Source organism: Schistocerca piceifrons, chromosome 6 (assembly GCF_021461385.2).
Source record: "Schistocerca piceifrons isolate TAMUIC-IGC-003096 chromosome 6, iqSchPice1.1, whole genome shotgun sequence".
Taxonomy (NCBI): Eukaryota; Metazoa; Arthropoda; class Insecta; order Orthoptera; family Acrididae; genus Schistocerca; species Schistocerca piceifrons.
The window spans coordinates 188,952,347-188,963,106 of record NC_060143.1 but is presented as its reverse complement, the minus strand read 5'-3'; the positions used below and the strand labels follow the sequence as shown (position 1 = coordinate 188,963,106).

The window sequence follows — 10,760 nt, the reverse complement described above, 5'->3', positions numbered from 1 at the left end:
TCTCTCTTTCACTTACAGTACGCACATTAAACGGCCAGATGTTGGCACACTGTATATGCTGTGTCGCCTCTCATTGGATCTGTCATTCAAGCTACAGCACCTATACTGATGACTCTTCTAATTGACTGACAGCTTCCAGCCAGTTAGATTGTCGAACTTTCCCACTCTGAACTTGGCGGACTGTCAGTGTTGCATGTGTGAAACCGCCGACAGGAAATGCAGATTCGTCACGAGAGAACTACTCATGGAAATTGTAGTTACAATCCTATAACTTCCAAGGACGGCTCTGCCTCACAGACAATGGAAATGGGGCAGCATGTGGCGACACCACTTCTGTAAACCAGGAGACCACCGCGGGATGGGAGGTATAGTAGCCTTGAGCCGCTCCCATTTCATGGCCCTCTGACTACCCATATAAATCACGAAACAGTCTCAAGCCAGCTTCAGAGAAGAGACTATGGCGAATCTTGCTTCAGAAGTCACCAGTTATGTTCTTCCCTCCAACATCGTTAAGCCAATTTTACTTATTATCGCAAAAGTGCAATCTCACTACGCATTTGTTGGCTACACTGAGGATGTATTATACAATCATCCACTTGATGTGGTTTTGGGGTACAGGTTTAGAACACATCAGTCTGAGCGATCTTGATGTTTGACGTTCTCCTTTCAAGTGTATAGAGTCAGCGGAAATTTATTGTGTGTTTTTCAAATTTCTAGACGTGTAGAAGATAGGATCGTTGTTGTTGTTGTTGTTGTTGTCTTTAGTCCAGAGACTGGTTTGATGCAACTCTCCATGATACTATCCTGTGCAAGCTTCATCTCTGAGTAACTACTGCAACTTACATTCTTCTGAATCTGTTTAAGGGCATTCATGCCTTGGTCTCCCTCTACGATTTTTATCCTCTGCATATCGCCTTTCCTTAATCTATATTCTATTGTAAGTCGTGGGGTCAGTATTGCCTCACGTGTTTCAACATTTCTACGGAATCCAAACTGATTTTCCCAGAGGTCGGCTTCTACCAGTTTTTCCATTCATCTCTATAGAATTCTTGCTCTAATGGATTGCTGTCTGCTCCCAGGGCTTTGTTTCGACTTAGGTCTTTCAGCTCTCTGTCACTCTCTTCATGCAGTATCATATCTTCCATTTCAGCTTCATCTAAGTCCTCTTCCTTTTCCATAATATTGCCCTCAAGTACTCGTCCTCATACAGACCCCCTATATACTCCTCCCACCGTTCTGCCTTCCCTTCTTTGCTTACAACTGGTTTTCCATCTGAGCTCTTGATTTTCATACAAATGGTCCTCTTTTCTCCGAAGGTCTGTTTAACTTTTCTGTAGGCGGCATTTATCTTACCACTAGTGACACATGGCTCTACATCCTTACATTTGTCCTGTAGCCATCCCTGTTTAGCCATTTTGCACTTCCTGCCGATCTCATTTTTAGACGTATTTATTCCTTTTTGCCTGCTTCATTTACTGCATTTTTATATTTTCCTCTTTCATCAGTTAAATATCTCTTTTGTTACCCAACGATTTTTACTAGCCCTCGTCTTTTTACCTACCTGAACCTCTGCTGACTTCACTATTTCATCTCTCAAAGCTACCCGTTCTTCTTCTACTGTACTTCTTTTCTTAGTTCTTGTTAATCATTCCCTAATGCTCTCATAGAAACTCTCTACAACCTCTAGTTCTGCCACCTTAACCATGTCCCATCTCCTTAAATTCCCACCTTTTTGCAGTTTCTTCGGTTTTAATCTGCTGCCATTAGATTGTGGTCAGAGTCCACATCTGCCCCTGGAAATGTCTTAAAATTTAAAACTTGGTTCCTAAATCTCTGTCTTACCATTATATAATCTATTTGATGCCTTCTAGTATCTTCAGGTTTCTTCCATGTATACAACCTTCTTTCATTTTTCTTGAACCAGGTGTTAGCTATGATTAAGTTGTGCTCTGTGCAAAATTCTACCAGGCGGCTTCCTCTTTCATTTCTTAGCCCCAATCCATATTCACCTACTACGTTTCCTTCTCTCCGTTTTCCTACATTCGAATTACAGTCACCCATGGCTATTAAATTTTCGTCTCCCTTCACTATCTGAATAATTTCTTTTATTTCATCATACATTTCAGCAATTTCTTCATCATCTGCAGAGCTAGTTGGCATATAAACTTGTACTACTGTAATAGGCGTGGGCTTCGTGTCTATCTGGGTCACAATAATGCGTTCACTATGCTGTTTGTAGTAGCTTACCCGCACTCCTATTTTTTTTATTAATTATTAAACCTACTCCATCAGTATCCCTATTTTGTTTTTATTTATAACCTGTATTCACCTGACCAGAAGTCTTGTTCCTCCTCCCACCGAACTTCGCTAATTCCTACTATATCTAACTTTCTAAATTTTCAAACCTACTTGCTCGATGAAGGAATCTGACATTGAATGCACTGATCCGTAGAAAGCGTTTTCTTTCTCCTGATAACGACGTCCTTCTGAGTAGACGCCGCCCAGAGATCCGAATGGGGACTATTTTACCACCGGAATATTTTACCCAAGAGGACGCCATCATTTAACCATACAGCAAAGCGCAATAACAGACCATTTTTCGAGGTATGTGGAGGGTGGCTATGCCAAATCGACAGGCAGCAATAGTCACGCAAGTGTTAGTAAGTATCTCCATTCTGAAGTTTGGTGTAATGGAGACAATAATTACTGACCAAGGGACCAACTTCATGTCGGATTTAGCGAAGGAACTGTGTAAATTCTTGAACGTAAAGATGTTGAGGACGAGCACGTTGCATGCACAGGCGAACGGATGGACAGAACGGGTACACAGAACAATCGGGAAGAAGCTGGCTGGGTTTTTATGTTGATTCTCATCACCGTCAGTGGGTCGAGTATTTGAAGCATATTGTATGCACATACAATGCAGAAGTCCATACAAATACTGGTTTGTCTCTGCATGAGGTAGTGTATGGGCGAAAAATGACGTCATCGTTTCATTTAATGAAGCTACAGAAAGGAAGGACCAGTGAATCTGTACGTCAATTCGCGAGAACAATTCGGGACATTTGGAAACGGGTACAAAAGGCGAATATGAAGGCTTTGGAAATGCAGGAAGAAGCATTGAAGCGGAAGGGAAGTTTACTGCAGTATAGAGTAGGGCAATGGGTAATGCTATCCAACCCCCATACGCCAAAAGGGAAAACGAAGAAGTTTGTCACGAGGTATCAAGGGCCATACCAAGTTGTTGAAACTACACCTCTCGTTAATGTTTATGTTCAGCTGTCAACTAGAACAACGACAGGACACATTGGGCGGTTACGGCCATTGAGGGGTTGTCCCGATGTGATTCCAGGTTTGTAACAGGAAGGAAGAGGAAGAAAGAGAGAGTGAAGAGAGGTGTCCAGAGCAGAGAGAAAAAGAGTACAGCATTAAGTACCGTGTGCTTTGCCACCCAGAAGGTGGTAGAGTATTTGTAGTTTTTGTTTTGTTTTCTTGTTATGTATCGTTGGATTTGCGTAGATTAATTAGGCATTGTATTTTCATATGTTGTATTTGTTTTCGAGTATTGTGAGACTGCTAGGGACATCAGTCTTTTTGAAGAGGGAGGAAGGGTGATGGTGACCCCTGTCCTCAGGCCAGTGAAATGGGGAGTATTGAGCAAGTTGACACAACTTAAATAACTGAGGAGGTATTGCTGATCTCGGCAGTTAACAGCCGGTACTCCGAAATGACAAGGGAGGAATTACGAAGCCGCCATAGAGGGAATGTAACGGTACGTCCTGCCAGGCAGATAAGACCCAATATGGACACGTGCAGGCGGAGTTATTTTTAGCCAGGAGGAATGAAATAGACTGACCAAGGGACATCGTGGAGCCAAAATTGAGCTTGCATGCCAGGATGCATTGGATCTTCTCCACCTACGAGAATTTGGTAGTAGTAGCAAGCTGTTTTGAGCAGGGAGCATTTGCAGAAGCAAAACGTATAGAGCTCGAGGTGAACAGAACTTTAATCAATGGAATCGCGTGTAACACAATACGGCCAACCTTCCATCTGCCAGCGTCAGTTTGAGGAGTCACGCAATTGAATGTTACGCAGCCACAGCCGTACTGTCCAGAAGCCACTTTGGAGTTTTTGCAAGGGCACAATCTGACCTTGTTAAACCAAACTCTGGAGTCAGGTCTGTTGAGAACCACAAACGAGTTCATTTTAGAGCAAGAGTGGCACGTATCAGCCGATCAGCTGGTGCAACATGTCGCTCAGTATAGGAAAATGCAACGGCAAATAACGATCATTTTGAACACCTCTGTGCCATGTATCTTCGTAGCCTTAACTTTGTTATGTGTTGTTTTTATTCTGATCAGGCGGAGAACCGATTCCAAGAGGGAACCAAGGGTAGTCCAAGTCCCAGTGGATTGGATACCAAGGCGTGAGACGAGTAGGTAAGGGGTTGATCGACCAGTGGTCGTGCAGTAAGGAATTTTTACGTTTTGTTTCATGACATGTGTTTTAAGGGGCAGTAGACCACATATAAGTTTTCTAACAGTAAGGAAGTATGTCATAGGTGCCATCCCAAATAAGTGAAGAGTTGAAACTTCCTGGCAGATTAAAACTGTGTGCCGGACCGAGACTCGAACTCGGGACCCTTGCCTTTCGCGGGCAAGTGTTCTGCCAACTGAGTTACCCAAGCACGACTCACGCCCCGTCCTCACAGCTTTACTTCTACATCTACATTGATACTCCGCAAGCCACCCAACGGTGTGTGGCGGAGGGCACTTTACGTGCCACTGTCATTACCTCCCTTTCCTGTTCCAGTCGCGTATGGTTCGCGGGAAGAACGACTGTCTGAAAGCCTCCGTGCGCGCTCTAATCTCTCTAATTTTACATTCATGATCTCCACGGGAGGTATAAGTAGGGGGAAGCAATATATTCGATACCTCATCCAGAAACGCACCCTCTCGAAACCTGGCGAGCAAGCTACACCGCGATGCAGAGCGCCTCTCTTGCAGAGTCTGCCACTTGAGTTTATTAAACATCTCCGTAACGCTATCACGGTTACCAAATAACCCTGTGACGAAACGCGCCGCTCTTCTTTGGATCTTCTCTATCTCCTCCGTCAGACCGATCTGGTACGGATCCCACACTGATGAGCAATACTCAAGTATAGGTCGAACGAGTGTTTTGTAAGCCACCTCCTTTGTTGATGGACTACATTTTCTAAGCACTCTCCCAATGAATCTCAACCTGGTACCCGCCTTACCAACAATTAATTTTATATGATCATTCCACTTCAAATCGTTCCGCACGCATACCCCCAGATATTTTACAGAAGTAACTGCTACCAGTGTTTGTTCCGCTATCATATAATCATACAATAAAGGATCCTTCTTTCTATGTATTCGCAATACATTACATTTGTCTATGTTAAGGGTCAGTTGCCACTCCCTGCACCAAGTGCCTATCCGCTGCAGATCTTCCTGCATTTCGCTACAATTTTCTAATGCTGCAACTTCTCTGTATACTACAGCATCATCCGCGAAAAGCCGCATGGAACTTCCGACACTATCTACTAAGTCATTTATATATATTGTGAAAAGCAATGGTCCCATAACACTCCCCTGTGGCACGCCAGAGGTTACTTTAACGTCTGTAGACGTCTCTCCATTGATAACAACATGCTGTGTTCTGTTTGCTAAAAACTCTTCAATCCAGCCACACAGCTGGTCTGATATTCCGTAGGCTCTTACTTTATCAGGCGACAGTGCGGAACTGTATCGAATGCCTTCCGGAAGTCAAGAAAAATAGCATCTACCTGGGAGCCTGTATCTAATATTTTCTGGGTCTCATGAACAAATAAGGCGAGTTGGGTCTCACACGATCGCTGTTTCCGGACTCCATGTTGATTCCTACATAGTAGATTCTGGGTTTCCAGAAATGACATGATACGCGAGCAAAAAACATGTTCTAAAATTCTACAAGAGATCGACGTAAGAGATATAGGTCTATAGTTTTGCGCATCTGCTCGACGACCCTTCTTGAAGATTGGGACTATCTGTGCTCTTTTCCAATCATTTGGAACCCTCCGTTCCTCTAGAGACTTGCGGTACACGGCTGTTAGAAGGGGGGCAAGTTCTTTCGCGTACTCTGTGTAGAATCGAATTGGTATCCCGTCAGGTCCAGTGGACTTTCCTCTATTGAGTGATTCCAGTTGCTTTTCTATTCCTTGGACACTTATTTCGATGTCAGCCATTTTTTCGTTTGTGCGAGGATTTAGAGAAGGAACTGCAGTGCGGTCTTCCTCTGTGAAACAGCTTTGGAAAAAGGTGTTTAGTATTTCAGCTTTACGCGTGTCATCCTCTGTTTCAATGCCATCATCATCCCGTAGTGTCTGGATATGCTGTTTCGAGCCACTTACTGATTTAACGTAAGACCAGAACTTCCTAGGATTTTCTGTCAAGTCGGTACATAGAATTTTGCTTTCGAATTCAATGAACGCTTCACGCATATCCCTCCTTACGCTAACTTTGACATCGTTTAGCTTCTGTTTGTCTGAGAGGTTTTGGCTGCGCTTAAACTTGGAGTGGAGCTCTCTTTGCTTTCGCAGCAGTCTCCCAACTTTGTTGTTGTACCACGGCGGGTTTTTCCCGTCCCTCACAGTTTTACTCGGCACGTACCCGTCTAAAACGCATTTTACGATTGCCTTGAACCTTCTCCACAAACACTCAACATTGTCAGTGTCGGAACAGAAATTTTCGTTTTGATCTGCTAGGTAGTCTGAAATCTGCCTTCTATTACTCTTGCTAAACAGCTAAACCTTCCTCCCTTTTTTTATATTCCTATTAACTTCCATATTCAGGGATGCTGCAACGGCCTTATGATCACTGATTCCCTGTTCTGTACATACAGAGTCGAAAAGTTCGGGTCTGTTTGTTATCAGTAGGTCCAAGATGTTATCTCCACGAGTCGGTTCTCTGTTTAATTGCTCGAGGTAATTTTCGGATAGTGCACTCAGTATTATGTCACTCGATGCTCTGTCCCTACCACCCGTCCTAAACTTCTGCCAGTACCTATTCTCCTACCCTCCAAACTTTACAGAAGCTCTCCTGCGAACCATACAGAACTAGCACTCCTGAAAGAAAGGAGATGCGGAGACGTGGCTTAGCCACAGCCTGGGGGACATTTCCAGAATGAGATTTTCACTCTGCAGCGGAGTGTGCGCTGATATGAAACTTCCTGGCAGATTAAAACTGTGTGCCGGACCGAGACTCGAACTCGGAACCTTTGCCTTTCGCGGGCAAAAAGTCCCCCAGGCCATGTCTCCGCATATCCTTTCTTTCAGGAGTGCTAGTTCTGCATGGTTCGCAGGAGAACTTCTGTAAAGTTTGGAGGGTAGGAGACGAGGTACTGGCAGAAGTAAAGCTGTGAGGACGGGGCGTGAGTCGTGCTTGGGTAGCTCAGTTGGTAGAGCACTTGCCCGCGAAAGGCAAAGGTCCCGAGTTCGAGTCTCGGTCCGGCACGCAGTTGTAATCTACCAGGAAGTTTCATATCACCGCACACTCCGTTGCAGATGGAAAATCTCATTCTGAAAAGTGAAGAGTTAGTTAAAAGTAAACCCAGGGACCGGGTCTTTGCGAGACATGCGGTGAGAGCAATGCACTAATGCTTACTTTTCCCTCTGCAGCAGGTCAGGCACTGACGTTGGATGCATAGATGCAGAACATTCAGTCTGTACTGACAGGGGTAGTCCAATTAGTACTGCAGTTACGACTGTGTGGAAAACATCAGGTGACGTGTTGGTGGGAAGACCGTGAGACGCAGAGGGAGAAAAAATAAGGTAAGCTACAATTGGTCGAGAATGACGTTCCAGCTAATTCGATCAGTCAGAATATCTGGTCTTGGTGGTATCCATGTTTTGACATAAATACAGAGAACTTCTAGCGTACCACTGATTCAACAAGGGCTGCTAGTTTTCAATGCCTATGTACATGGGTCTATAAGATCCTGCGAAGGAGTTCGTACACCACAGATTCACCGCACCTGAGGCACACGGTTACTGTCAATGAATTTCACAGTTCGCACGCTATAATCACTACCAGTAAACGATATAGGAAATTGTTCCCAAAATTACATCAAAATCCGGTCTGTGTCTCCTCACCAATTCCATGCTGAAATCATACTTTCTCCCATCAGTCTACTAATCTACCAGACAGGTACTGGCAGGAGCGGTTAGTTCCTCACCTGAACCACTTCCAACACAGCAGCCTGTTCGCACGCCTGTCGTTTTTGAAACAAATAAAATAATAATCTGAGCTCCCGTATCTATTAACATTTCGATGGTCCTTCCTCTGAGCTTGCGTCTAAGATTATGTTTGTCATTTCACAAATTTCTCCATTTTTCGCTGGGTTCATTGTTCTTGTAGGGGGTGAGGTTGGGTGGGATTGCCTGCCTCACACTCGTTTCCTCACTGTGCATTTCCGTTTCCCTCCTGTGACTTCTCATTCCGGCTATTACTTTGCGACGCTTTTTGCTGTCGAAAGCTATGGCTCTGATTTTGAGGGAAGTTATCAACTGCATGCACTGTCGAACGAAATTCCGTATAACAAGGAGCACAACGGCCCTCAGTCTTAAGGTTCGGTTTTCCACACCGCTGACCGTTTCTACCATTTACAAAAATGCGTTGCGGCTCATTCTGCATGCAGCGGCTGAAACAGATCGTTCCGCTTCCTCCCACAACAGAGCCAGTGTGACAACTTTATGTGGTGAAATGAGAATGCCATCTTAACCTCAGTTCCAATCTATGGATTTATTCTGCATATAAATACATCAATAGCTCTTGGTTTAGCTTCTTCAATAAGAAACTCATTTATCGCGGCATCTTTACCCAAAGCATATGTACGGTAAGATACAGTTCGTATTCTATCTCTTGGATCAGGCCTGCGTTGTATGTGTCAGTAATACCGGCCGCAGCGACTTTTTGCGTTCCTACGGCCACTTCGCCACAGGGTTTGTGCAGGCATGAATACAAAACTGGAGGAGAAACTGCTAGAGATCTAAAACATTACCAAACAAAACAAGGTCTCATCATTTGACTTATGAACCCTATCAGGGAGATGTCCATTGGAGGTAGCACTCTGAACAATTGTCATATGAAATGTAGGCGTATTGAACCGGGACTTACATAGCTTATTTCTTTCCAGCACCAGGTGGAGAGATACGATGGCAGCGGTATCGGTGAGGCCAGTTGCACGCCATCATAGTATCGCCAATGATGGACCCGTCGGCGTCGGCGTGGGCAGGGACCTCCAGCGGACAGCGCGGTCATGATGAGAGGTGTCATCAGCCCCCGATGCCAGCGGGTTTCCCGAGGAGTGCACTGGGTCAGTCCACACAGGACCATGACGTGTGGCGAGGTAGCGCACAGGCAGTATCATAAAACAGGATGGAAATTCTTTAGCTATTTCATTCAGTAGGACTGCCCACCACGCACACTTTTTTTACAGTAGCATGCTATTTACAACTGAACGAGAAAACATCAAAGATTTCAATGCGACCTGTCTTATGTAATTTGTCATATGTGTTATTGAAAGAACTTATACTGCTAATACTAAACTTACGCTATTATTAATTCTTGTGAGCGGTGTGCTGACCACATGCCCCTTCTATCTGCATTCTCCACTGAGGATGACACGGCGGTCGGATGGTCGCGATGGGCCACTTGTGGCCTGAAGACGGAGTGCTTTTATTATTATTTCTTAAATTTATCTTAGAATATCTATACTTATGTAACGCTGAAGTTTGGTTTACCTATTTTGTAATCAACAATGAAATTGTCCTTTTGTAATTGATTTTCTAATTAAATTTTCAAAATTTTTCTCTTGTTTGGGAGAGTGACTTCTGTGACTTGATTTTCCTATTCTTCCGAAAAAGCAGGAGCTTACTACGTATTTACATCCCTTCAGTTGCGCGCGGTTCCAGACAAATCATTCGAAAAACGCTGTCAACGAAACGGCTGATTTCAAGCGTTTTCTTCCACAACCTAACAGTCAGAACGCACTCAACAGGGAAACTGCAGCATTGGTAATGCAAGATGTTGCTTATTTTTTACCAAAAGGCACGAACTGTTTCCAGATAAAATGACGGTGACATCTGTAAATGATTCAAACACTGTGATAAAAAGGTAAGTAACATTTAATTAGTAGTAGAGGCAAGGAAAAGAGAAAAGAGATACCTATGTAAAATCAGTTTCACTTATGTTGCTGGGATATTAACTCTTTACGTAGAATGTGTGTTTTTATTTTTTTATTGGAAGCAGTTTAGATCCCTTACGATTTTCTGTTGATTTGTCAGCTAAAAGAATTTCACAATGTTTATCTGGAAATCAGCAAGCTTGCTGCCTTAATTTTCCAGCTGTCTCTGGTATACGGCCCCTGAAATATGACTGTCCCTGTTTGATGTTTATGTTCATACAGCGATTAAGGCGAACTGTGCAACTGAAAAGTGCACAGGTGAAAAGAACACTTAAATCTTTCCGGGAAAGCTCAGATCTCTGTTATTTGTTATGATCAGCATTCCTCACTATGCAGGTGGGCTCCTAGAAAATATTGGTGTTCGGAGGAGAAGGCTGATGACCGAAATTTCGTGAGAGATCCAATCGCAACGATAAAACGCTTTTATTTCAAAAGCTGCCAACTTAGTTCCCGCGTCACACCCTTATTCTGCGATAGTGGAAATACAGCTGTTCTGTGAACTAAATCATTTCCAA

General features: G+C 43.9%; 1 non-coding gene across 1 annotated transcript; it reads left to right on the top strand.

The window, feature by feature from the left end:
- Positions 1 to 7,440: 7,440 nt before the first annotated feature.
- On the top strand, positions 7,441 to 7,517 carry Trnas-cga. Its single transcript has one exon. It is a non-coding gene; the product is annotated as a tRNA-Ser (tRNA).
- Positions 7,518 to 10,760: the final 3,243 nt, after the last annotated feature.